Raw genomic sequence first — 23914 nt, forward strand, 5'->3', positions numbered from 1 at the left:
TGATACTGCTGGATTCCAGGTGCTCATGTTAGAGGAGAACTCAGAATTCAGTAGCGTGCTTGTAGGAAACCCTTTTTGGTAAAGGGGAGCGCTGCTAAACTGCCACGAGAACAGCCCATGGAGTGAGGAATTCAACTCCTCACAAGGGGAGAGAACTCAGGCGCTTAAGGGGAAGCACCAGGCTCCCAATAGCCCTTCATGTTGAGGGAAATGATGCTTGAAGTGTATTAATAAAAACACACTGGTTGAGTGGAGCCCAAGGAAAAAAAGTATAACTCGAAGAAAGGGAATGAAGCTGAGCACGTAACCCTTACCGTACCGGATTTCAGAAGGTGTGCAGAGTCTTGCATGCACACTTACCACTTATGTGGATTTTAGAAATTGCGCAAAGTGCTAGCATGCACACTTACCACTTACGTGGATTTTAAAAAGTGCGCAGAATGTACACAGAGCTTAGCGTGCGTACTTAAAGCTTTCTAAGCATCGCAGAGGTGCCGAACACGGGAGAGGCAAGCTCAAATTTACAAACCTCTGGTGAGGGGAGCATCACCTGAGACAGCATATACAAGAAGCTCAATTTGTCAGCAAGAAGGGATATCCAAGCATCCAGTAAGCCCCTCAGGTTAACCTGGCAGGACATACACGAAATTCCTTGCAGTGCCGTGCCGGGCCTGATGATCAAGAAGGCTCCCGCAGAAACCTATGATCTGGCCGCCCGATACCGGAAGCATGAAGCCGGAATCAGGGCTATCATACCAGCTGGACATAATGCAGACGAGTGTTTAGTAAACACTGTGATTGAGCACTGCAAAGAAACACATTTTTTTTCCTTTACATGTTTTCACTGTGACAACGCGCAGCATGCATCAGCTCCTGCAGGAGCAAAACACACTCTGCCCATTCGCTAGATTATCACAGAAATCAAGCGCGAGCAAAAACTGCTGCCGTGTTTGCATCGCTTTACCCGCGAGAGGCAAACACACTCATGCAAACGATGCTACAAACTCTCGTAAAAAGTGAAATACATCCCCTCTGAGTCTCTCGAATGCATCACAATGAGCGCAGCAGAGCGCATCCAACTCCCTCGTGAGCTGGACGCTTGTACTTGCTCTTCACTATATACACACACACACCACAGTATGCGAACTGTGTGAACTGCAGGTATCAGAGCAAAGCCTCTGGTGAGAAACATGCACTCCTAGATGCTGTACGCTTCAAATAAAAGAAGAAGAAGAGAATGACGTATTCTCCCAGCGCCTATTTATAGTCGCACTGGTAGTGACGTCAGGGGCTGTCGCCGGCCAACTTGTTGGTCTTTTTTTCAATGTATACTTCAGACATGGGTCACGACGAGGTGTTCAACATAGTGACCCCTAGAGGATGCAGTTCAAAGTTCTCTTGAAAGGGAACTCATCTCTTTCTAAGCTACTTGACCTCATCAGAAAAAAATTTAAATGTCTTTCTCTCTATTTATTCCTAATCTTTCTAGCTTTTACTTATTTGAACAATGCCTAAAACTTTGTATTACAAACACTACCTGTGTCTGTTTGCCTTATTTTATGTAAGTCCCCCAATAGTAAATCGCTTAGGATAAAAGTGTCTGCAAAATGACTAAATGTAAATACATTTGGGACTCTTCTTTCAGTAGATGTGTGTGTGTATATAGTGAAGAGCAAGTACAAGCGTCCAGCTCACGAGGGAGTTGGATGCGCTCTGCTGCGCTCATTGTGATGCATTCGAGAGACTCAGAGGGGATGTATTTCACTTTTTACGAGAGTTTGTAGCATCGTTTGCATGAGTGTGTTTGCCTCTCGCGGGTAAAGCGATGCAAACACGGCAGCAGTTTTTGCTCGCGCTTGATTTCTGTGATAATCTAGCGAATGGGCAGAGTGTGTTTTGCTCCTGCAGGAGCTGAATGCATGCTGCGCGTTGTCACAGTGAAAACATGTAAAGGAAAAAAAATGTGTTTCTTTGGGGGGGGCGACGGGTGCTTGAGCACCTGCCCCTTTGCCCCTTGGTGCCCAAAGTGCCCTTTTGTCAAAGCAAAATTTTCTCAATTTTTTTTTTTTTTTGTCATAACGTACCCTTTTGTGAATGCCTGCCAATGCCCAGTCTAAATATTTGTAAAATTTCTGAATAATAATTTAGCCATCAATAAGATGACCCACATGATGACCTTTCACCTGACGACGACCGGGAAGATTCGTCATGCGGCGCGCGCATTTTTTAATTGCCAGAGGATATTTACAACACCGCGGAAGCTGGTAAGTGGTGTTTCATTCTCAGCGAAGTGATTTTGATATTTATTTACTTATTATTATTTTACAAGAACAGATATGTTGTTTATACTGCAATGTGTAGCTGTAGTGTAGAAGTAACGTTAGCGTGCTGTTTGAGGGAGAATCGTTTCACAGGCATCGAGGGCAGAGGCGTCATGCCCATTCAAAGATTTGTGAGCAAAGTGGATTTTAAATGCAGCTTCCAAATTCAATGCTAAATTCAAATCTGTGCTCGCTGGCTGGCGCTGAGCCAGAGACAGACGCGTTCATATAACGCTTCATGATAACCAATCAGAAACGATTTTGTTGCACTTATAACTGCAATGGCCAATCAGAGACGTGCAGAAAAGTCGTCACTGAAACGCGGTGTTTTGTTCACTTGCTCGCTGACTGAATTATTTAGCGAATTCTCTCATAAGAAACAACAAAATTGCAGATGTGCATAATGTAATGTAAAGTGCTTCAGTGATTTTAATGGGAGTTTTTGAGAGTGCCTGAACTCTGGCTAGACTGAATGAAAATGTTCTTTGATAATATAAATTTTCTTTACTCTCTGTAAAATGAAAGCGTTAAAATAAGTAACTTACAATATTGTTATTAAAATTTACATTAAATGCAAATTCAGTCATATTGAATATATTATATGGCACTTAAGTAAAAAGTCGGGGTGTTATGTGTAGTTAATAGATTACACTACTTTTCCATATATTGATTAAATAACAATCTATAAAGGTGCAAAACGGGTTTACTTACACATTTGAGAATCGAGATATTTCCTGATATATTAAACATGTTTAGAATTGTTTTGAATAAAAAGAAAAAATAAATAAAACATAATCCTATATCAGTTATACAGTGCTTTCGTAGCATGACTTATACCCCCAATGTGCCCCCTCAAAAATCATGAATGCATGACGCCCCTGATCGAGGGGTCTGGTCTTTTTATGTTATTTGACTAAACTTTTATTATATTACAGTATTTATTTTTTAACACGCAGAGTGCCTTAAAATAATGAACACAACACTGGTAAGCCTTATTCAGATTTTCTCATTATCTGAATTATCATTATGAAAATAAAAACAATTCAGAAAGGAATTAAAATATAATTATATTTTAAATGTGACACAAAATATATATTTTTTTCTACAATAGCAACAGTGTTTACTACAGCAAGACCACTTTACCCTGTAAACTCAATAATATCTCTCTGGAAATAAATTTACAAATATCAATGTCAATATAAAATGAATAATATACCTGACCTGCCATCAAAGTGCAGTGTCAAGGAGATGAATAACACATGTAGCCTGTCATTTGTTAACATTGCAAAGGTGTTACATTTTAGACAACAAGAACTACAACAGTAATAAAAATATGAATCACTATATTCCAGTGTATCAGTTGTTTAATGTTTTGTATCAATATTTAAGGTGGACTTATTGATTAGGTGCTAGAGTAGTAGTGATGGTTAAAATAATAGATTAATGCTGAAATAGTAAATTGAGCCTTGTACCTAGATGGACAGAGAGTGGAAAGTAATAGATCAAATGAGGATATGGAGTTGGAGGAAGAAAAAGAGGGAAATGTAGAGGCACAAGTGCCAGAAAGAGATCAGGTAACAAAAAGCCAGGAGACAGAGGCTGGTGAGAAAGAGGAAAATGTAGAGGCACAAGTGTTTTTTATAGTTTTTACTATAACCGCTGTTCTTAATTATTCTGTGGAACAGAGAAGAAAAAGGTATCAGGTTGGGACAATTTAATACATTTCAGTTTCTAATCCCAGAGTTATTATTAGGTGGAAAGAATTATTATTATAATTTTTTTTTACTCTTAAACTTAAAATTGTCTCTTCTAATCTGTTTCTTTTTCAAAACTGCATCACAGCCTTTGCTGCCGTATCAATACATAATCATCCATATCGACACGTGAATCGACAAGGAATGCATCACAATATATTGCTGTATTGATATTTTGAACCACGCTATTTAAACCTTGTTCCATGTGCCCCTTTTATAATTTGAGCACCTGCCCCTCCCAAGGTCTCTGCACGGCCCTGTTTAGGAGGCAGCTTAAATAGATTAAGTAGCTTTAGGGAAATCTTTTACATCAGGAAAGTACTACAGGGACCTTCAGGGATATGCCATCATTTACATAATGTCAGATCAGAATCAGAATCAGAGTGAGCTTTATTGCCAGGTATGTTTACATATATGAGGAATTTGTTTTCATTGGCAGAAGCTTCAACAATGCAACAGAATGACACTGACAGAACAAAATCATAGATAATAAAATAATAAAAATAGAACAAATAAATAAGGATTAACAATAAACAAATTGATAATTGTATGTACACATGTATTAAATTAGATAGTTTTGCATGTAATAGACAGTTTTGTATGTAGAATTGTTTTACATTATTGTTTCCTATTTGAATACTTTTTGCTTCTGTGAAGCTCAAAAGAAGATAGTTTCGGAAAATGTTTTAGTGGCTTTTGTGAATGGGGTCCATTCTGTATTCTTTTGAACATTTTTCAAAATATTTTATTTTTCAGCTTAATTTGAAATAGGGAGAATATGCTGATAGTAAATGATATTTCATTCAGGACAGGAGCATCTCACACAGACAGCATAGTGCTTGCAAGCCTTGTATCCTTTTCACAATGAATCTGTCATTTCAAATGTTTCCTTCTTGCTTATTTTTTTATGCAACAACATGATCACTTCTTTTTTGTTTTGTTTTTACATGACTGTCTCATGCAACTGGGTGTTTTAAACAGCTGACCTCAATCTGCCTAAACGCTATTTAAAAATGAGACTTAGTGAAATGGCACCATTCAATTGTCATGCCTTTTAAAACACTTGATTTGCTGGCCTTCTGCCTAGACCGGGCCATTACTATTCAAATTAAAGCATTTCATGATGCTTTCTTTTGCATTTCTTGCTTTGGTTTCTCACATTAATTTCTCTGATTAAAAATCTCTAGAAGTACTTAAGCAAATGATTGCAAGACTGGACACGAACATAATATTCTCACACTGGTTTTGTACAAGTTCATATTATAGAAATAATTACTTTAGCCTCTACCATGTAGTTTTAGAGTTCATGTATATGCCAGGGTGATTTCAGGCTATATCATGGCCCTTTATAAGACAACACTAAAAATATTAAATACCTGGACTATGAGATGATCGTTCTTACTAGCAACATGACTTGCAATGAAGTCTTTTTTATCACTGTGCTTTTATTGAGCAATGTTTTATTAAAAGGTATGATGACTCCTGATGTATTTTATTTACTGCCTTAAATATAATAAGTATAAAAGGAGTCAAGTATAAAAAAAAACTGTTAAAAAGGTGTACATCAAATCTAATTATCTACACATTTTTATAAAAAGCTTTCAAAAACAGCTTTTAAAGCATAAAAGATACATTAAAGCAGCAATTCACACTATATTACCACTATGTCTAAAAGCTATAACTATAAGCTTATTAATATCTACTGTATATCAAACATCACTTCACCAATTAAAAACTTTCTGTAGGATAGTATGTTATTAAAATAGACTATGCAGCTCTGCACCTGTTCAGCGCTATGCTATTTGTCTTCTGCTTGTATTTCCAGTGAAGGTGAAGGTACGAATTTATAAGTAACAAATTTCATTTTTAAATTTTCCCCCCAGTTCACTTACATTTGTTATGACATCCACTTCAAACATTACAATGCACATGATTACTTTTGTTAACTCTACAATATGTAAATCCACATCACCAGCTATTTACTCTTTTAAAGTGATGCTATAAACAAATAAAAAACACATTTGTTTTTACAAACCTGCAGTTCTTCACTTCACAAGCAGTGATTGAAAATAACTTTTATACTCAGCGGCCACTTTGGCTACTATATTTTTAAGTTACCCTCCATTCATAACTTACACCAGCCAAAATAAAAAACAATACATAAACAAACCAACAGCTTGAGGCTGTCTACCGGGGACATGAAAAAGTGACTGTTGTAAATCATTTTGCGTCAGTAGGATACTAGGGGTGTGTCGATATTGACAAAAATAATATCTCAATATATTCTGGAATTTTACTGATAACGATAATTAGATAATAATTTGATGAGTGTCTTATTGTGGTGATATCTCAAGGACTGCCTTGGACAGCTGAGTCTTAAAGTTTTTATACGTTTCATATTCTGTGGTCAGTTCACAGCAGTAATAGAAATTAATCTTTTCCAATAAGTTTATACAGATTTGTTTTTTTAAGGGTGCATCTTTTTAGTAAAATTCTTACATTTAATCAGTCAGTTATAAAAATACATTTAGGCTGTTACTAAACAAATGAAATCAGTGTAAACAAAATGTATCTTTGCAGAAGTTGCATGTGAAGTGGCATTAAGATGTTTTTACACGTCACTGTAGAGGGACAAGGATTGCTTTAACCTGAAGTTACACATGCATAAATAATTTTTTGATATTTTAAACATGAAATGTTGAATACTGATATCTGAAATTATTTTAAAATGAGAATATAATTTTAATGTAAAATCAAAACAAGTAAAACCGCCAGTAGGTGACAGCAAGTCACTGTTAATAAGTGAATCATTATGATTTTACCGAATCATTTAAAATTTGATTCATTCAGGAACAAAACAGTGTCATGATGCTCAGAGACGCGAAACAATAGAGCAAATAGAGCAAAAACAGCCAATATGGTGTCTAAAACATTAGTCTCTTTATATTAACTCATAGTTTATTGAACAGTTGTATGAATTATCTTGAATTATTTGATCATTCTTAATGCATATTGATAAACCGAATCATGCAGTGAAAGAACACACTCTTATGCATGCACTCTGTAGGTGTGTTTTGTTTCGTTTTTGCATTACTCGATAATGTCATGATGTCTCACGAGTTCCCACACAGCTGATTTTCACTTGCATTTGGTGGGTTGGAGGGTGTTAATTTAAAAAACCTGTTCACAAGGTATTAATTGATATACTATGAGTCGTGTGGATTACTTTAAGGATTATTGTTTTTTTTAATCATCTGTTTGGACTCTAAACAACTGATTCAAAAACAACACAGACTATGCAACACAAACTGTTACCCTATAGTCGAAATTGACAATATTCAGCAGTCCCTTTGTGGCCACTTTTCATCCTAAGACAATACTCTTTAAAACCCCTTCCTGTAGAAAGCATGCTGAAGCACAGCGTTTTTGAGCAGAAGAATCCTTCATCTCTGATTAGCAGGAAAACGCCACCGTCAGGAAAAGGCCCTGAATGATGCTGATGTGGCAGGCAATGCACCCTGACTCCGCACACGGGCCCGAAAGATTATTTTTCTTCTGTGACAATAATATTTGCTACCTTGCCCCTTCTAAACACTTATTCTGCTCTGCACTATATATCCACTGCTGCAATGCCCACATCATATTTCATAATAGATTATAACATTAAGTGGCCAGCAGATCTAAATGGCAGATAATAGCTGCTGAGAGTCTCTTCAATAGCCTTTTAGAGAGTGCTCAAGTCTGTTCAAACTAAAACACAATGTTGCACAAAATAACTCATCCAAAAGAAGCTAGGATTGTACCAATGTCTTCCCATGAATGCCACAATGATACTCTACTAAACAAACATGTGAGGAAAGAAACAGAGATAGCAAAAACATTATTTAATTAATTAATTAAGTAATTAATTTTTTTTTTCATTTATTTATTTTTTTGTGTGGCATGTAAAAAGTTCAGAGCAAAATTAAAAGCCAGCTTGACACAAACAATATAACTTAAGCAGATATCCTTTGTACTCAACACGTTGCTCACCAGCCACATGTGGCTCTTGAATGAAATTGCTGTTGCTAATCTTGTTTTGCTGTAATCGTACAGACTCAATACCAACCTTGCTACTTACCTGTCATTGATTCATCTCCTAGATCCCTGTGTCTCTCCCGAGTGTCTCCAGTGTTCCATCCTCCAAGTTGGTTTGCCCTGCCAAAACCAGCTACAATAGTTCTCTCCCTTAACATCTCTAATAAACTAACACACTCTTACCTTCTGTCCCAGTGTCCGTTTGTTACACAGAGTGCATGCACATTGATTTATTAGTCTATTAAAACTCAAAATTCCAGGAATTCTAAATTGTAGACGGCAAAAATCCTTCTGTATGTTTTTCATATTTATATAATTTCATGTAGGCCTAGTTAACTTAATCTATACCACACAAAGAGTACACATCACTGTGTTGCGTCTCTTAGTAATGGACGGTGTTCACTTATTGAATGAATCAAGCTGTCTGTAGCCATGCTTCAAGTTGAACGCACCCAAAGGCTTTGTTTCTGAATGAATCAGCCATTTTAATGAATGGGTTGAATCTCTATGACTGAATTGATGATCTATGACTCAATGATGGGTGAATTGCTGTCACCTACTGGGGGTTTTAATTTCACAATTCAAAACTTTTTTGATTTTTTAAATTATTTCAGATATCAGTTTTCAACGTTTTATGTTAAAAACAAAACATGAGACCTTTTTATACATCTGTATCTACAGTCTAATGCATCCATGTCCTCTATGAGATTCAAAACTGTTTAAATACATGCTATTTCAGATGCAGATTCCAGAAATATTTTCATATGTTGGAATGAAAGACACTAATTACCGGAAGAAGTGCTTCTTATTCTTACTCCAAAAATATCAAATTGAAGAAATAGTTGAAACTGAACACAATCTTGCTACTCAAGCTGTGTATGAACATTTATATATACATGTAATATTTATATATAAATGTTCATACACAGCTTGAGTAGCAGGATTGTGTTCAGTTTCAACTATTTCTTTAATTTTATATTTTGGGAAATGCTTGAAGCAGATGAAAAATGTGCAGTGGATTTTCATAAAAAGCAGATTGAAAAAAAAAATGGTGAAAAAATAAAAAAGAGCAGCAAATTTATATCACTAACTGTGGCTACTTTTGTATCTTTAACGTTTTGTGTGTGTGATCCTGTCTCTCCAGTCAGTGTCCTTGAGGTTTGACTCTCAGGTCAACGCTGGAATCCTCAAGGGAATGACCTCATCAGTGTACAACACAAAGAGACACAAATGACAGCCTTTTCATTGCCCTGCTTTTGTGCCACTGAGGGAATCAATTATAAAAATGCATTTAATAGAAGCAGTAAAAGTTTGTTCTGCATTGTGTGGGCTGGGGCCTAATTCTAAGGGGTCTCGATCCATTCCACTATCACTTCTGCCAGCCGTAATTTCCTCTATGTCTGAGATCCCATTGCTTTTTGGAATTGGATTTACCTGACTCATTCAGACGGTGAATAGACTCACCTTACAGAGGCAGAAAAAAAGGGAGGAATACAGTACACTGTAAAATTGCCTGGCAGAATCGGTGTTGGTTGTGGGCGGGGGGTGTTGGGTTGGGGGTGGGGTCTCTGAGCATTAGGCACACTGTCACAATGTTATTAAGCCTCAATGTGAAAAAATGTCCTCATTACATGGGGCACGGGAGGGGGGTGGCTCAGCAGCATAGAACAATGGCATGTGGTGGGAGGGAGATGTGAGGTCATTGGACCTGTTTACGGCATCCTGTGAGTCCTTGTCCCCCATCTCTTGCCTTGACCCATTTTGCTCAAGGCTGTGAAGTGCAATCCATTTCTCTGAGCCGGTGGCACAGGATGGCAAATGTTGACACAATTCTCTCCGGAGGCGTTTCATCTTTGTCTCCGCGGCTCCGCAGCTCGCTTTATCAAATTCCATTTTAGATAAAGAACATTTGTTGACAGTGTGTTTTAGCTGAAACATTAATTGCCATTTCAGCAGCTAATGCCCTATCATTCCAGAGGAAACCTTCAGATACTCTCGGTGGAATGAAAAACTGCACTAGTAACCTCACCTGGGACCAAATAAGGCTGAAATATTTAACAAACATGAACAGCATTGTGATTTAAAACTGTGAATTTCCTCTCCTAAAAATCTAAACAAAAGAATATGTGCAGTTAAAACTATACACGACAGCATTGGTATAATGACTTTAATTGTTAATGTAATCGTTATAATACTGTTTAAGGTACATTTACACAAAGTAATTTATCAACACATGGTTTGAAAGAGAAAAATGTTTACTAGCAGTACTGTCTTAAAGATTACGAAACTTACTTGACATAATTACAATGTATGTAAAATCTGCACATATGTAAATGGTAGTGTACTATAAAAACACACAAAACAATACACAGACTTTTTTATTCAAATATTATTACTGTTTCTTTTGAAACAGATTGTTGTAAAATATTAAATCTATATCGAAACATTTTTTTGACATTAGTTGATTATTGACATAATTTTGGCCAAATATACATATGAATCACAATATTCTATGAAATGAGTTTTAATTTAAGAGATTCCGTTATAGCATCGGACTATGAATTTATAGTAAACACTTCTGCTCAATTGGATTTTGAGAAGGGTTATTATCAACTTAAACTAAAACTAAAACCTAAAACTTAAAGAACATTTCAAACAAACTAAAATAAACATTAAAGGTGTTGTGAGTTTTTGATTCGACTTAAGCATTAAAATACTTTATTTTGCAGATAATAAAGAAACATGCTAAGTCTCAACAGTTCAGTCTGGTGGTGGTGGTGTTATGGTGTGGGGGATATTTTCTTGGCACACCTTGGGCCCCTTAGTACCAATTGAGCATCATTTAAATGCCACATCCTACCTACATATTGTTGCTGAGCTTGTCCATCCATTTATGACTACAGTGTACCCATCCTCTGATGGCTACTTCCAGCAGGATAATGCACCATTTCACAAAGTTCAAATCATCTCAGACTGTTTTCTTGAACATGACAAGGAGTTCACTTTACTCAAATGACCTCCACAGTCACTAGATCTCAATCCAATAGAGCAGCTTTGGGATGTGGTGGAACGAGAGATTCACATCATGGATGTGCAGCCAACAAATCTGCAGCAACTGTGTGATACAATCATGTCAATAAGGACCGTAACCTCCGGAGGAACATTTCTAACAGCTTGTTGAGTCTATGCCAAGAAGAAACATATATATATATATATATATATATATATATATATATATATAGTGACGGGGTGAAGAAGTACACGACACAAGGATCAAGGTGAGTTCCCCAAAGGGTGGATTTTATTGACAAAAATGAGAGGAAAAATAGCCAACGTGAGGGCTTTCCAGTGCTCGGTATTCTTCTCTCTTTCTCTTGATGCACAGTGCTGTGTGGGTCCGGGTAGTCCATGTCTGTAGAGGGATGGCGGTCACACGCTGCTGTCTGGAGGGGAACAACAGAGAAACATTAGCCAAGTCTTTGGAGACATCTTTCACCACTCTGTTCATTGGTGCAATTTATAAAGCCCGGCCTTGATGGGCTGCAGGTGTGACTGCTCAGCCCATAACGAGCAGGTGCAGGTGTGCCTACTCTGTTTCCAGGGTGACGCTGATGAGAACTCGGAAACCCGTCACAATATATATATATATATATATATATATATATATACACTAACAAGGTGCAATCAAAATTATTCAACCCCTTTGACCTGCAAGACATTTTGCTGCGGAGAACAACATTTTATGAAAACAATTCAACAAAGCCATCAGTAAAGTATTAGAGAAAGTTTGTTAATACACTTTTGAGTGATTCTGATAATGGAACATGAATCATGATAAAATTCAAATTGGCTCTAAAGATTCATGTTCAAAATTATTCTATCTCTCCTTTATGCAGAATCTTTTATTCTTTAAAATCATCAATAAACGCTGTCTGTAAATGTTTAGAAGCTTCTGTCAACTCTCTACTACAGTCTTGACCCATTCTTCGCCTGAAAAAGCTTCCAGATCACTTATAATCTTTGGTTTTCACATTGCCACCGCTTTCTTCAAATTCAACCATATATTTGCAATGAGAATTAAGCCTGGAGACTGAACATGCCACTTAAGAACATTCTATGACTGATCCCTGAACCAAGCAGAAGTAGATTTGCATGTGTACTTTGGGATGACTGTCCTGCAGGAAAGTCCATTAATCATTAGCTTCATTCTTTGCACCAAAGGCATCACAATTCTTGTCAAAATGGCCTGATACTTCAAATTATCCATGATGTCCTTCATACAGTCATGACTTCCACTTCCTGCTACAGTAAAGCAACCCCATAACAGGACTGATCCACATCCAAATTTGACAATGGAGATGGTGTTCTTCTGCTTATGAGCTTTGCCTTTTTTGCAGCAGACATACTGCTGATCCATTGGTCCAGAAAGTTCCTGTTTGGTCACATCACTCCATAAAGCATTCTTGGAGAGCTCCACAGGTCTACACAAATGAATTTTATAAAGTTCAAGTTGGCCTTTTGTTCTTCTTGATCAAGAATGGTGTTCTGCTAGATGTCTCAACATGAAGGCGATACTTGTCTAGTGTTCTTCTTACACACTGCATTGAAATGGTTTTCCTCCCATTGCTCTGATTAAACATTTTATGACATTGTGCTTTTTCTTCAACACCTTCAAAGGTTTTCTGGTAAAACACTTTAAGATGAGAAATAAGGCTGAGAACTGTGTCTCTAGGAATTTTCAATGTCTTGTAAATCTTAATATAGCCTTAGACTTTCTATAGTAATACTGTGGCGAGTGGGGCGGGACAGAGAGCCGTGTGAATGGAGGTTTTGAGTCCCTTGGAGGAGATGGAAGGATATAAAACAGGAGCAACGACAGTGAAGATGGAGAGAGGACCAGGCCTGGATTTTAATTGTGTTTGGTTTTCGTTTGTGCGCGGCAGTCGTCCATGAGGGGCTACCGTGCTGTTGTGTGTTCGCTTGAGGCGGTGGGCTGGAGTGAGTTGCCGGGGGAACGTGCGAGCTCACTGCTGGCCGCCCGTGATGTGGGCGGCTGCTGTCCGTGAGGGAGCGGAGGAGTCGCCGCCTTTTGCCAGGGGGGCGGAGCCTGCTGCCATCCCTGATGGAATCGGGAGGAGCAGGGAACAGGGGACTCCTGCCAGCTGCCCAAAAACCGGAGGAGTGTCGTGCCGTCCGCCGAGGGCCATACAGTGCCACCGCCAGGCACCGCGGAGGATATCACCCAGCTGGTAGAGGGCCGAACGGCAGTGCGTCTTTGTCTATCCTCATCCCTCAATCTCCTTTTCTCTCACCTCGTCTGTCCTACCCCCAGGTTCCCGCAAGTAACCTTGAGTGGTACGGGCTGGGTGGGGCGGGCCGGTGGAGTGATTGGAAATGAGCGACACCTGCTCGACCCACCAGTCTCGAGTCCCACGGAGGAGATGGAAGGATATAAAACAGGAGCGACGACAGTGAAGGACAAGAGTGTTTATTTTGTAATTAAAGATTCAGTGTGATTGTCCGCTGGTTCCCGTCTCCTTCTTCCGGTGATCATGGAGTTTTAATATTGTTACAAATACAATGTTTATTCTCTTTTGCTTTTGTGAGATCTCTGTTGACATTTTTGCTACTCAACTCAGCACATGCATGGGCAAACTGTATATATTTGTAACAGCTCAAGTTCTGTTTTTAATAGAGTTTCTAAAGACTTAATTGTGTTTTGAGGCTGTTTTATTCCCCACCATGCAAATAAGTGATTTAAAAACAACAATGTTGAATAGGGGAATAATTATGACATAGCAGTATTATTAATCTAAAGGCCTTTGCAACAGGAAGTGACATATTTTACACTGCGATGAACTACTCCTAGAAATTTTATGACATTAATGTCTTTTTTGTGGTCAGTCTAATCTAAAGGCCTGTGCGATGTACATTTGTGAAGATCTTGAGGTTTCGTTAAAAGGCGTGTCCATGGCGCCATGACAAAGTTTGTTGTCTCGCCATGGGAATAAAAGATATTGTATCTCATGCATAAAATGTCCGATCTTCCCCAAACTTCACATGTGTGATAAGAGTCCTGGCCTGAACAGATCTGAAGGCCAATATTCCATTGGGTGTGGCAAAATGGCTTGATAGCGCCACCTATACACTTTCAACAGAGTGCACCTGAAGCTATGTTTCACGTACATGTACAAAAATCGGTACACACATGTAACACAACAATACCTACAAAAAAGTATCTTGGTATGAAATCCGAATCCCAACAGGAAGTTGGTTATTTAGAATTTTCTCTGCAAATTGGTGTTGTTTTTCCATTTTCAGGGGTTGTACTTTAACGAACCCCTCCTAGAGATTTATCCAAATCAAAACCAAACTTGGTCAATGTAATCTAAAGCCCTTTGCAATGTTAAATTGCAATATTCCATTATAATGATAGATTGAAGATGTAGATTGGCACATATATGGAATGTACTTTGATATATTCCACTTATATTTATGACTTTAAAGTTTAAATGCATATTTCTTACCGTTCACCTTTTTATTAAAGCCACTCGCTGCCGGTGAGCCTGGGTGCGAGGCCCGTTCATCGCTGCTTGCAGCTTTAATTTTGATTGCAACTGTATATATAGTCCAAAATTAAATTGACTTACTAAAAAAGTAATTAAAGTCATTAGAATTAACTATTGGAACTGCTGCATCTTTTTTATGTTAACAGATGGCAGTTGCATCAAGAAGTCCTATATACAACAGTTAACACAAATAAAATCTAATAGAAAGCTAGTGCACTAAGCAGATAATTTATTTGTTAATTTGTTGATATCCTTCAGGTAACAGAGCTCATCCTCTGTGCTTTGATCTACAGAGGCCTACAGTATATTATCAGACTGCTCCACTACATTAAACATCCAACACATTCTGATGGTGAGATAATCATGCTTGTTCATACAACAAAACAAGACACAGAAGGAAGACATGCGGTAAGTAAATTACAGCGGAAATGGATTTAGCCAATCTGGAAACAGATAAATGGATTTAATCTTGTTGTGGGAACCTTCAGCGGGAAATGGCCACTGACACCTGAGAACCTGCAACATGACAGGCTTCAGTCGTGGCCACATGGGTGGATCTCAATCAGAGCAGGCAAGAAATGAATCTCAGTCTGGTGTTATAGTCAAAGCATTGTTGAGAGAAGATACAAAATGCCTGGAGGATGTCTGAATGTTCCTAACTGGGGAGTTCTTGAGATTACAGACCATTCAAACAATTATTAGGATAATCAGGATACAAATGTGATCTGGGCCTAAAACACCAATCTTTAAGATGCTGAGTAAAACTTGGGTAGCATCAAGGACAGATCTAATTTTAACAAATATTTTTGACTAATTCATTTATTTATCACATGAATTGTGCACTTTGTAAAGCAGATTATAAAACATTTATTAGAGTGACAATAAAAATTATATAGGACATAAATAATAATAAATTAATTATACAAATAAATGAGGATTAAGTGAATAGAAGAGTTGGAGTTTTGGAGGGATGTTGAAAAAAAAATGTAGCTTGAGTTATTAACTCAGTGTTTCTTGGCTCATTAACTGCTTATTTATGCTTAACTTTGAGGGACAGGATTAATGTTCAGGTTCCTCCAAAACTAAAGAAGTTTTCAATAATAGACTAGTTCAAACTAATACGTTTAGAACTTCATTAAAATCAGTGGCTGTTAACTAAAAAAATAAAATAAAATTAAATAAATAAATAAATAAATAAATAAATAAATAAATAAATAAACTTTTTGGTAATTGAAATGAAGCTGAAATAAAATATAAGTATTAGAAGAAACACCTAAGCTTAAAAACTAACCAAAATAAGCTGAAGTACAAACATTTCTTAAAACTAAAACTGAAATAAGGTAACTATAAATATGCATTTAAAAAATAGCAAATTACAAAAGCATATAACAACATGACTAAAACTAATATGAATATATAAACTACAATAACAAAATAAGAATAAACACTATAATATTATATAAATTTTGTTTTATTTTACCTGCAATATTTGACATTATCATGTGTAAAAACAGAATGGACTACTTTCCTGATGCTTTTATTAGATTTTCTGAAGAGCAGCTGGACAAAATTCCTCCTTTGGTGACCCACAGAAAATGTATATGATAAAACACTATGCAATATGTGATGAGTGGGGCGGGGGCGAGAGCAGTGGGAATGGTGTGAGGTGTTTTGTGTTTTGTGTTTATTTGGTTATTAAAGTTTTGATTTGAATGTCTGCCGGTTCCCGCCTCCTTCTTCTGTGATTATGGAGTTTGTAAAGCGTTGCACTGGTGCCGAAACCAGGAAGGAAGGAGGGACGTGCTACTGAAGATCCCACGCCGCTGGGGTGAACCCGCGGTGCCATCGAGCTGGGCGAGGGAGTCTGCCGCCATGGAAGCTTTAGATGGTGGTCTGAAGTGAGTTGCTGGGGACGGACAAACTCGCTGCCAGCCGCCTGCGATGTGGAGGGGTGGCTGCCGTATGTGAGGGAGTGGAGGAGTCATCGCCATTCACCAGGGGGCCGGAGCCTGCTGCCATCCTAAAGAATGAGGAGGAGCAGGGAACGGGGGACTCCTGCCGGCTAACCAAAACTGGAGGAGCCATCGCTGTCCACCGGGTAGAGGAGTGTCATGCACTGTCAGGAAGATAACATCGAGCTGGTGGAGGGCCGAGCGGCAGTGGGTATGGGAACCGGAACAAATTTTTCTCCTCTCTCCCCTCTCTCGTCTATTTCACTCCACATCCTTCCATCTCCTTTTCTCCCGCAGGTCACCTTGAGCCTCCCCCGGCCTGCAAGGGGTGATGGGGGTATGTGACGAGTGGGGCAGGGCTAAGAGCTGTAGTAACGGTGTGAGGCCAGTGGAGTTATTCGGAAATGAGCAACACCTGCTCCACTCACCGGTCTCGCGTCCCACGGAGGAGATCGGAAGGATACAACAGGAGGAGCCATGACAGTAAAGGAACGAGAGAGGACCAGGCCTGGGCTTTAGTTTATGTTTTGGTTTTTATTTGTGCGCATCAGTCGTCCGTGAGGGGCTGATGCGCTGTTTTGGGTTTATTTTGTAATTAAAGTTTCATTTTGATTGTCTGGCAGTTCCCGCCTCCTTCTTCCGGATGGATATGAAGGTTTTATTATTACAGTGGTGCCGAAGCCCGGGAGAAGGAGGGACGGGCTGCTGAAGATCCCTCACCGCTGTGGTAAATCCGCGGTGCCACCGAGCTGGCGGGGAAGTGTGCCGACATGGACGCTCGAGGTGATGGGCTGGAGTGAGTCGGCGCCGTTCACCAGGGGGCCGGAGCCATCGCTAATCTTGCAGAGACGGCGAGCTTGAGCGGGGAGTTCTTTGGTGTGAGTGAGCAGGAGTAAGTATTCTGATGAATTATTTTGTATAGTATTTTAAAATGTACCGCCAGTACGCCATATTAAGTTAATTGCCTGCGAGCTTCTCCTCCTGTCTGTACGGTAATGCGACAGAAATAAATAATGGTCAAACAGAGTCTTTAAACGCCTCAGATGTAAAGTTATTCGCTGTCAAAGTGACGCCAAAATGAATGGGAGTCAATGGGAATGCTAACGAAGTTCTGCTACAAGATGGCGGCACCCGGACTTCAACTTCTGGTCGACTTCCTTGCCGCCTGCGCGTGCCTGACCCAGCTGAAATATTTTTTCACAGATGCCATTTTATTTGCTTGCGATGCGGCGCATATGATGATGGAAAACAGCGAAATAAAGTGTATAATCTTACTCATAAAATGTGTTTTGTAATGCAATTTATAACGATATTTATTTGCTGTGTGCACATTAACTTTTCTCAATGACATTTTCTTTCACTCAGGAAGCGGAACAGACGAGGACGTCAATTATTTTCTATCAGGGAATTCTGAAAGTAAGTTACGTTAAGTGTTTTTATCTCTTTTAAAATATGTGTTTAATAACATTATATTGATTTATAGCGAAATTTATATTTATGTGCCGTTCTTTCCAAAACTTTTTCTCAAGAGAGATATTTTCTTTCACTCATGATGGGGAGACGACGGTGAATTTGGTTTTATCAAAAGGAAACTCCACAAGTAAGTGTTTTACCTCGTTTACATGTATTTTATAAGATCATTTTACTTATGATGATATTTATACGCTGTGCACGCCTAAATGAGCCCAACCGTTTCTCACAGATTTGAATGGCTATTCAGCGCAGACGCGGGTTAACGTGACTTAGAGAAGAAAGAGAGTAAAAGTAAGGATTTTACCTCATTTGAAATATGCATTGTATAACACTATATTGATTTATAGCAACATTAATATGTTGTGCACTCCTACACTTTCCTCAGAGAGATGACGTTAGATTCTTTCACTCAAAGCGGACCAGACAGAGAAGTTTGGTTTAACAAGGAAAACACTGAAAGTAAGTGTTTTACTTAATTTACTGTAATGTTATGTATTTCATAAAATAATATTATTTAATAATGATATTTGCATGCTGTGCATGCCTTGATGTGTCAATATAGTGGATTTGTGTGATTTTTCTTAATGTAGGTCCTCTATGCCCCGCCTCTCTCAAAGGTGCCGTTTTCTACAAAGTCCCTCCTTCTCACAAGCACAGTCTGCCCTGATTGGCCAACTGACCCAGTGCTTTGTGATTGGCCAAACACCACTAGCACTCGTAGGAAACCCTTTCCATAATTGTGAGCTTCATCTTTCAAAATAAATGTAAAGACAGTTAATAATGTCCTTAGTTTTAACCATCAGTTCAAGCCCAGCTTATTTTTGAACTTCCTCTCCTAGGTTCATGAAATGGTTGTCCATAAAATGTGTTGCTGTTCTGTTGTAAGTAGTCTTATAGATTCCTAAATGCGTCTACTTTCATAAGTCATGGCTGCTTCAACACTAACTGCGGTTACTGAAACCACACTTTCTTTCTTTGCGTGAACAAATGGGCAGCGTTATGCAAATATTTCCACATAGTAACGTAGACGTGGGTGCATATTTGAATGAGCCATTTTAGGGGGTGTTGCAGAGTCTTCACTTTAATAAAGAATATCTCTTTGTATTTGAGACTTTAGTTGTTGCAACTTTACAGATCTTCTTTATGAACCAAGAGCTTGTAACACTCCAAAGAGAAAGCAAAAATTTAAATCGCATCATATGACCCCTTTAAGAAATACTCATTGCACTGAGTAAATACTTGTTTGATTATCTCAAAATCTCTCTTGAATTTGGTCTAGATCATTAGAAATTAAATTATGGAAGACTGTCTGTAGCCAGTTTCCCTAAAAAGTCCCCTTCATAGTCAAAACACTGCTTGTTTAGTCAATGACTGACTCTTCAGATTCAGACATCACCATTATGATGTCCTCTGTCTGATATCAAAAGTTAGAGGACCTTAAAGTTAAAGTGACTGTGATTAAATGTAAATTTAAGTCCTAGTTCTCAAACAGTGTATAAACAAATGAGTGTTCAGGTTTCAGATGTAAGAATAGTAGGATGTGAATGAGTGTAATTAATGAGGCCACAAATAGATCCCGCTGCTTTGTATGATGAGATGATGGTTTGAGAGAAAATGGCAAAGATCCATTGAAGCCCATATTTTCATCCTTTGTGAACTTTAATGAAGGAGACTTGTAGCCTAGAGCTTTTTCTAATAAAATACTGTACCTAGGACAAAAATCTTCATGTGTGACCTTCAAGTTGCGTGTGAACAAATTGGGTCCCTTATTTATACTGCAGAAGATCAGCTGCTCTCCATTCTGAATGTATGCCACATTTAGTAAATGTTTGGACTCAGAGTCCCTATTTAGAAAAAGGTATTGTAGGACATAAAAGAGTTCAAGATATTTCTCTACTCTGAAGTTTAACAGCAAAGTGCAATTTTAAATCCCTCAAAATAAGCTCCCTTAAATATACAAGATGTTTGTAGCAGTCCTTGGGCTTGGTTAGATAATTCCCAATATCAACAGAGAGCAATTGCTGCTTGAAGCACACCTGCCTGATTACTGAGTGAAGGGCTTAAGATTTTACCTAAAAACATCACATGGAGAATAATGATAATGCGTACATAGTGCGTTTACCAGATGCTATTCACAGTGTCCCACCTCTGGTGTCAAGCACAAAAAAACTAAACGGCATGGCTGTCTAACATCATTGCATGCTGACAAGGCAGGAACTTTGCAAGCTGCATTCTGCCCTTTTTATGCAAATCCTTGAATGAAAGTGAGTCTGTACTAAAAGAAGGGACTTGTACCAAACAGTGCCTGTAGATATACGGTGGCCCTGACATATTTAGACAATTTTGACTGTGCTCTGGCTTTATGCGAATAGAATTAGATGAGATTGGGGCCTGCAATCTATCTGAGGAATATTGCAGAGAAAAAAAAAATGTCAGGAAAAAAATTATTAACATCATCTTTAAAAATCAATTTCTTTTCTCACGTGTAATCAGATGCATTCTAATGAAACACTGAACTTAATGTTGTGCTAATTTATCAAGTCTAATTATACTTCTCTCTACCATGAATAACACAAATTCCCTGCCCTCTCATTAAGAGAGGTCTTGACACCTAAAGTGTGTTGTGTTAGACAGAAATAGCACCCCGGAGCCAGCTGGATTATTGAATCTCCCGAAATGAAGACTTTTAATGGTCTGCTTCCAAACTTAAATGACATGCTTCAACATGCTAGCCTTCACTCCTGAAGTTGTAGCTGCCTGAGACCTTTATATTCCTTGCTGGAATCTGACCGAATCGGGACACCATAGTATCGTGGAGACAAGAATAAAATTCACATGATTTATCATCTCTTCATTTGACCGTAATATGACAATGTGCCCTGTGCCATCGCACATTAGGCAAAAGATGAAAACAGGCTTGTTTTTCTACCTAATATGTAATTGGCAGGGTGATTGGCTGTCTGTTCACACAATATGTGTATCTCGATTCATGAAAGACCCTATTGTTCGCAGCTTAATCCAAAATCTTTGCAATATGACATGGATCAAAGCTCTATTCATAAAATAGCTCACTCTTGGGCCTCTCTTCCTCCCTGTCACTGCTTTATACAGCGGTGAGCCTATAAAACAGTCTGCCAAAGTAAAGTATGGCTGAGGATGTGGCCAGTCTGCAAGAATTTCGAAACATCTTAAATTGGCTGCCAAATATAATGATTTGGTCCTATAATTACATAGTAGTTCAAGGCATTATTTTTTTCTTTTTAGAAAATACATACATAAAGGTTTCAGAGTGGCAGCTACAAAGCCATGAATACATAATGTAATTTACTTTGGCAAAAATGTTTGACTACTTAGACGTAGACTAACTGATGAGAGCCACGGTAGACTGCATGATAAATTTCAGTGAAGTATCCTTTGTAATATGTATTCTTAACACAAAATTGACATAAACAAGGCTCATTCTTAACCCATTTTTACTTTTGAGGAGCTTGTGAATAACTATAGGGAGAGTTCATACATGTTTTGCTCAGTATGAGTCATTGTGATGCTGTCAGCTTGAATTATTGTCATTTCAGTAATGCATTGTTGTAATGCACTCAATTATTACTGCATTCCACTGAGTGCAGTTGTCAAAGCTCCAATGTGTGATAATTTAGATGATGTCTTCTGGAGGAAGCAAGGCTGATTAATGGAAGAAATCACTGTATCTAACGCTAGTACAAATACATGGGTCAAATTTTTCAGAAGCTATTATGAACTCCACAGAGCAGTAAAAGAGTCAGTAACATATGAAATATAACACAGGGATAGTTTCACTCCTTTGACTTCTACAGTGACTTCTATGGGTTATAATAACCATGGATTATCCTGTGCCATATTTCACACATACTTTATCCTGGGATAGTATTTATTTCTGGGATGTCAGGTTGTGAGTATACACACTTTACATTTGTCTTTTTGTATTAATATTTATGAGGATAATAACATTGAATGGACAAATATGACACTTTTTTTTAATAACATGAATTTGAAATCAGTTGGCTACACACCACAGGAAGCTTAATCAATTCTGCATCCTGTTAAAAAAATCAAATTCTTGTTGAAACCTGCTATACAACTATTGAACTTTGTTTAGTCTCCATGTGAGGGAAAGGGTTAAAAATGGCAAACATTGATGGCAAATGTGTAAACTAGAGTGACTGTGGAAACACTATGGAAACTTTATTATGTCTTCTGAAAACATAAAACAACTTTCTAACCAAAAATAACTTGTCTCTTTCCACATTTGACATCATGGTTTGACATTTTTATCTCTTTCCTTCACATGGTGTGAAAGTTTCTGCATCTGCATCAAGATCATAAATATTTACTGAGCTAAGCACGGAAGCTGTTTCTGATTTGTTGTCTGTTGCTAAGAAACTCAGCCTTAGCATAATATTCCAGCACCACATTGTTTCATAATATATACCATTTGCTCCTCAATTCAGGTTTAACTACACAAAAGTGGAATATCATAATTAGGGTTAAATACTCTCTTTCAAAAGCATAAGTAATTTTTTACTTAACTCATGGTTAAAAAGCTATTAACCCAAGGTTAAGTGTTGAGTCAAATGCCCTTTTTAGTCTCTATGCTTTAAATGCAATAGCCAAGAACTTCCACCCCCTGTGTAATTTTCAGTCACTTCCATCCTCATCTTCTCAGTGGATTCAGCAAATGCTCATTTGAATTGTTACTTTTCATCTTATTCAAATAAACCTTCAGCATTACAACTGTGAGCTTATGCCAGTGCTGTGAGATGTTTAAAGAGCTACAGGAAACAGGCTGTGAGTGGTTACACAGTACAACAAGCTCCCTGTGTATGTGAAAGTAAGAATAAGTCTTTTTTTTTATTCCATTACTGCAGAAATGCAGCATTAAGCATGAACACTCAGCTTGGAGGAAAGAGGAAAGCAGAAAAAGGGAATGCATATACATGAAAAATGGAAGTGCTGTGCTCTGTAATGTGACTGGAGAGATGTTTAATAAATCAAATATCGCCTTACACACGGGGACCTTACACTCCTACAATAAATTAGGGGACAAAACTAGGTGCCAGGCTATGGTAATTGGCTTCACCATCCATTGTTATATTTTTCCTGTCCAGAGAGTTGTTATTCCAATCATAAAATACAATGACTGCACCTAATGATATTGTCAAGAAGGAGAGACGGGAGCCATTTGAATATATCTGAGGAAGATTTAGTTGGTCTGCATTCTAAACCATAACACACAGCATTCTTTATAGTTTTAATAAATGCTGTACCTCCAGTTTGCTGTGCTGCTTCTGTGGGTGGAGCATCCTAAATACAGAGCAGCTGCTGCATGGATTTCTCCAAAATAAATTTGCACAATCATATATATTCGGTCACAGCAGTCAGACATCGTCATGCCACCATTCTTAATCACAGGTTTTGTCTAGAGGATACAATACAATGGAAATGGAATATATATATTCCAAAATATTGACTATGTATTGATGTGTGTTCCATTTTATTGTATTGTATTTATTTTTTATTTTTTTGAGTAACTTGGCCTACACCAGCTTTTACACTTTGTTGGTTCCTATATTGACTTGTCCCATCTTAATCACAACATTACCATTCATTATGAATCCACTTATAAGTCAGCAGTTGTGTCATGTTTCACATTTGTTCTCATCTCAAGTGTTCAAGTTTCCTGTTGTCCACATACTTTTCAGATGCAATTAAGATAAGGTTTTGCAAGCCCA

This window comes from Carassius auratus, chromosome 2 (genome assembly GCF_003368295.1).
Source record: "Carassius auratus strain Wakin chromosome 2, ASM336829v1, whole genome shotgun sequence".
NCBI lineage: Eukaryota > Metazoa > Chordata > Actinopteri > Cypriniformes > Cyprinidae > Carassius > Carassius auratus.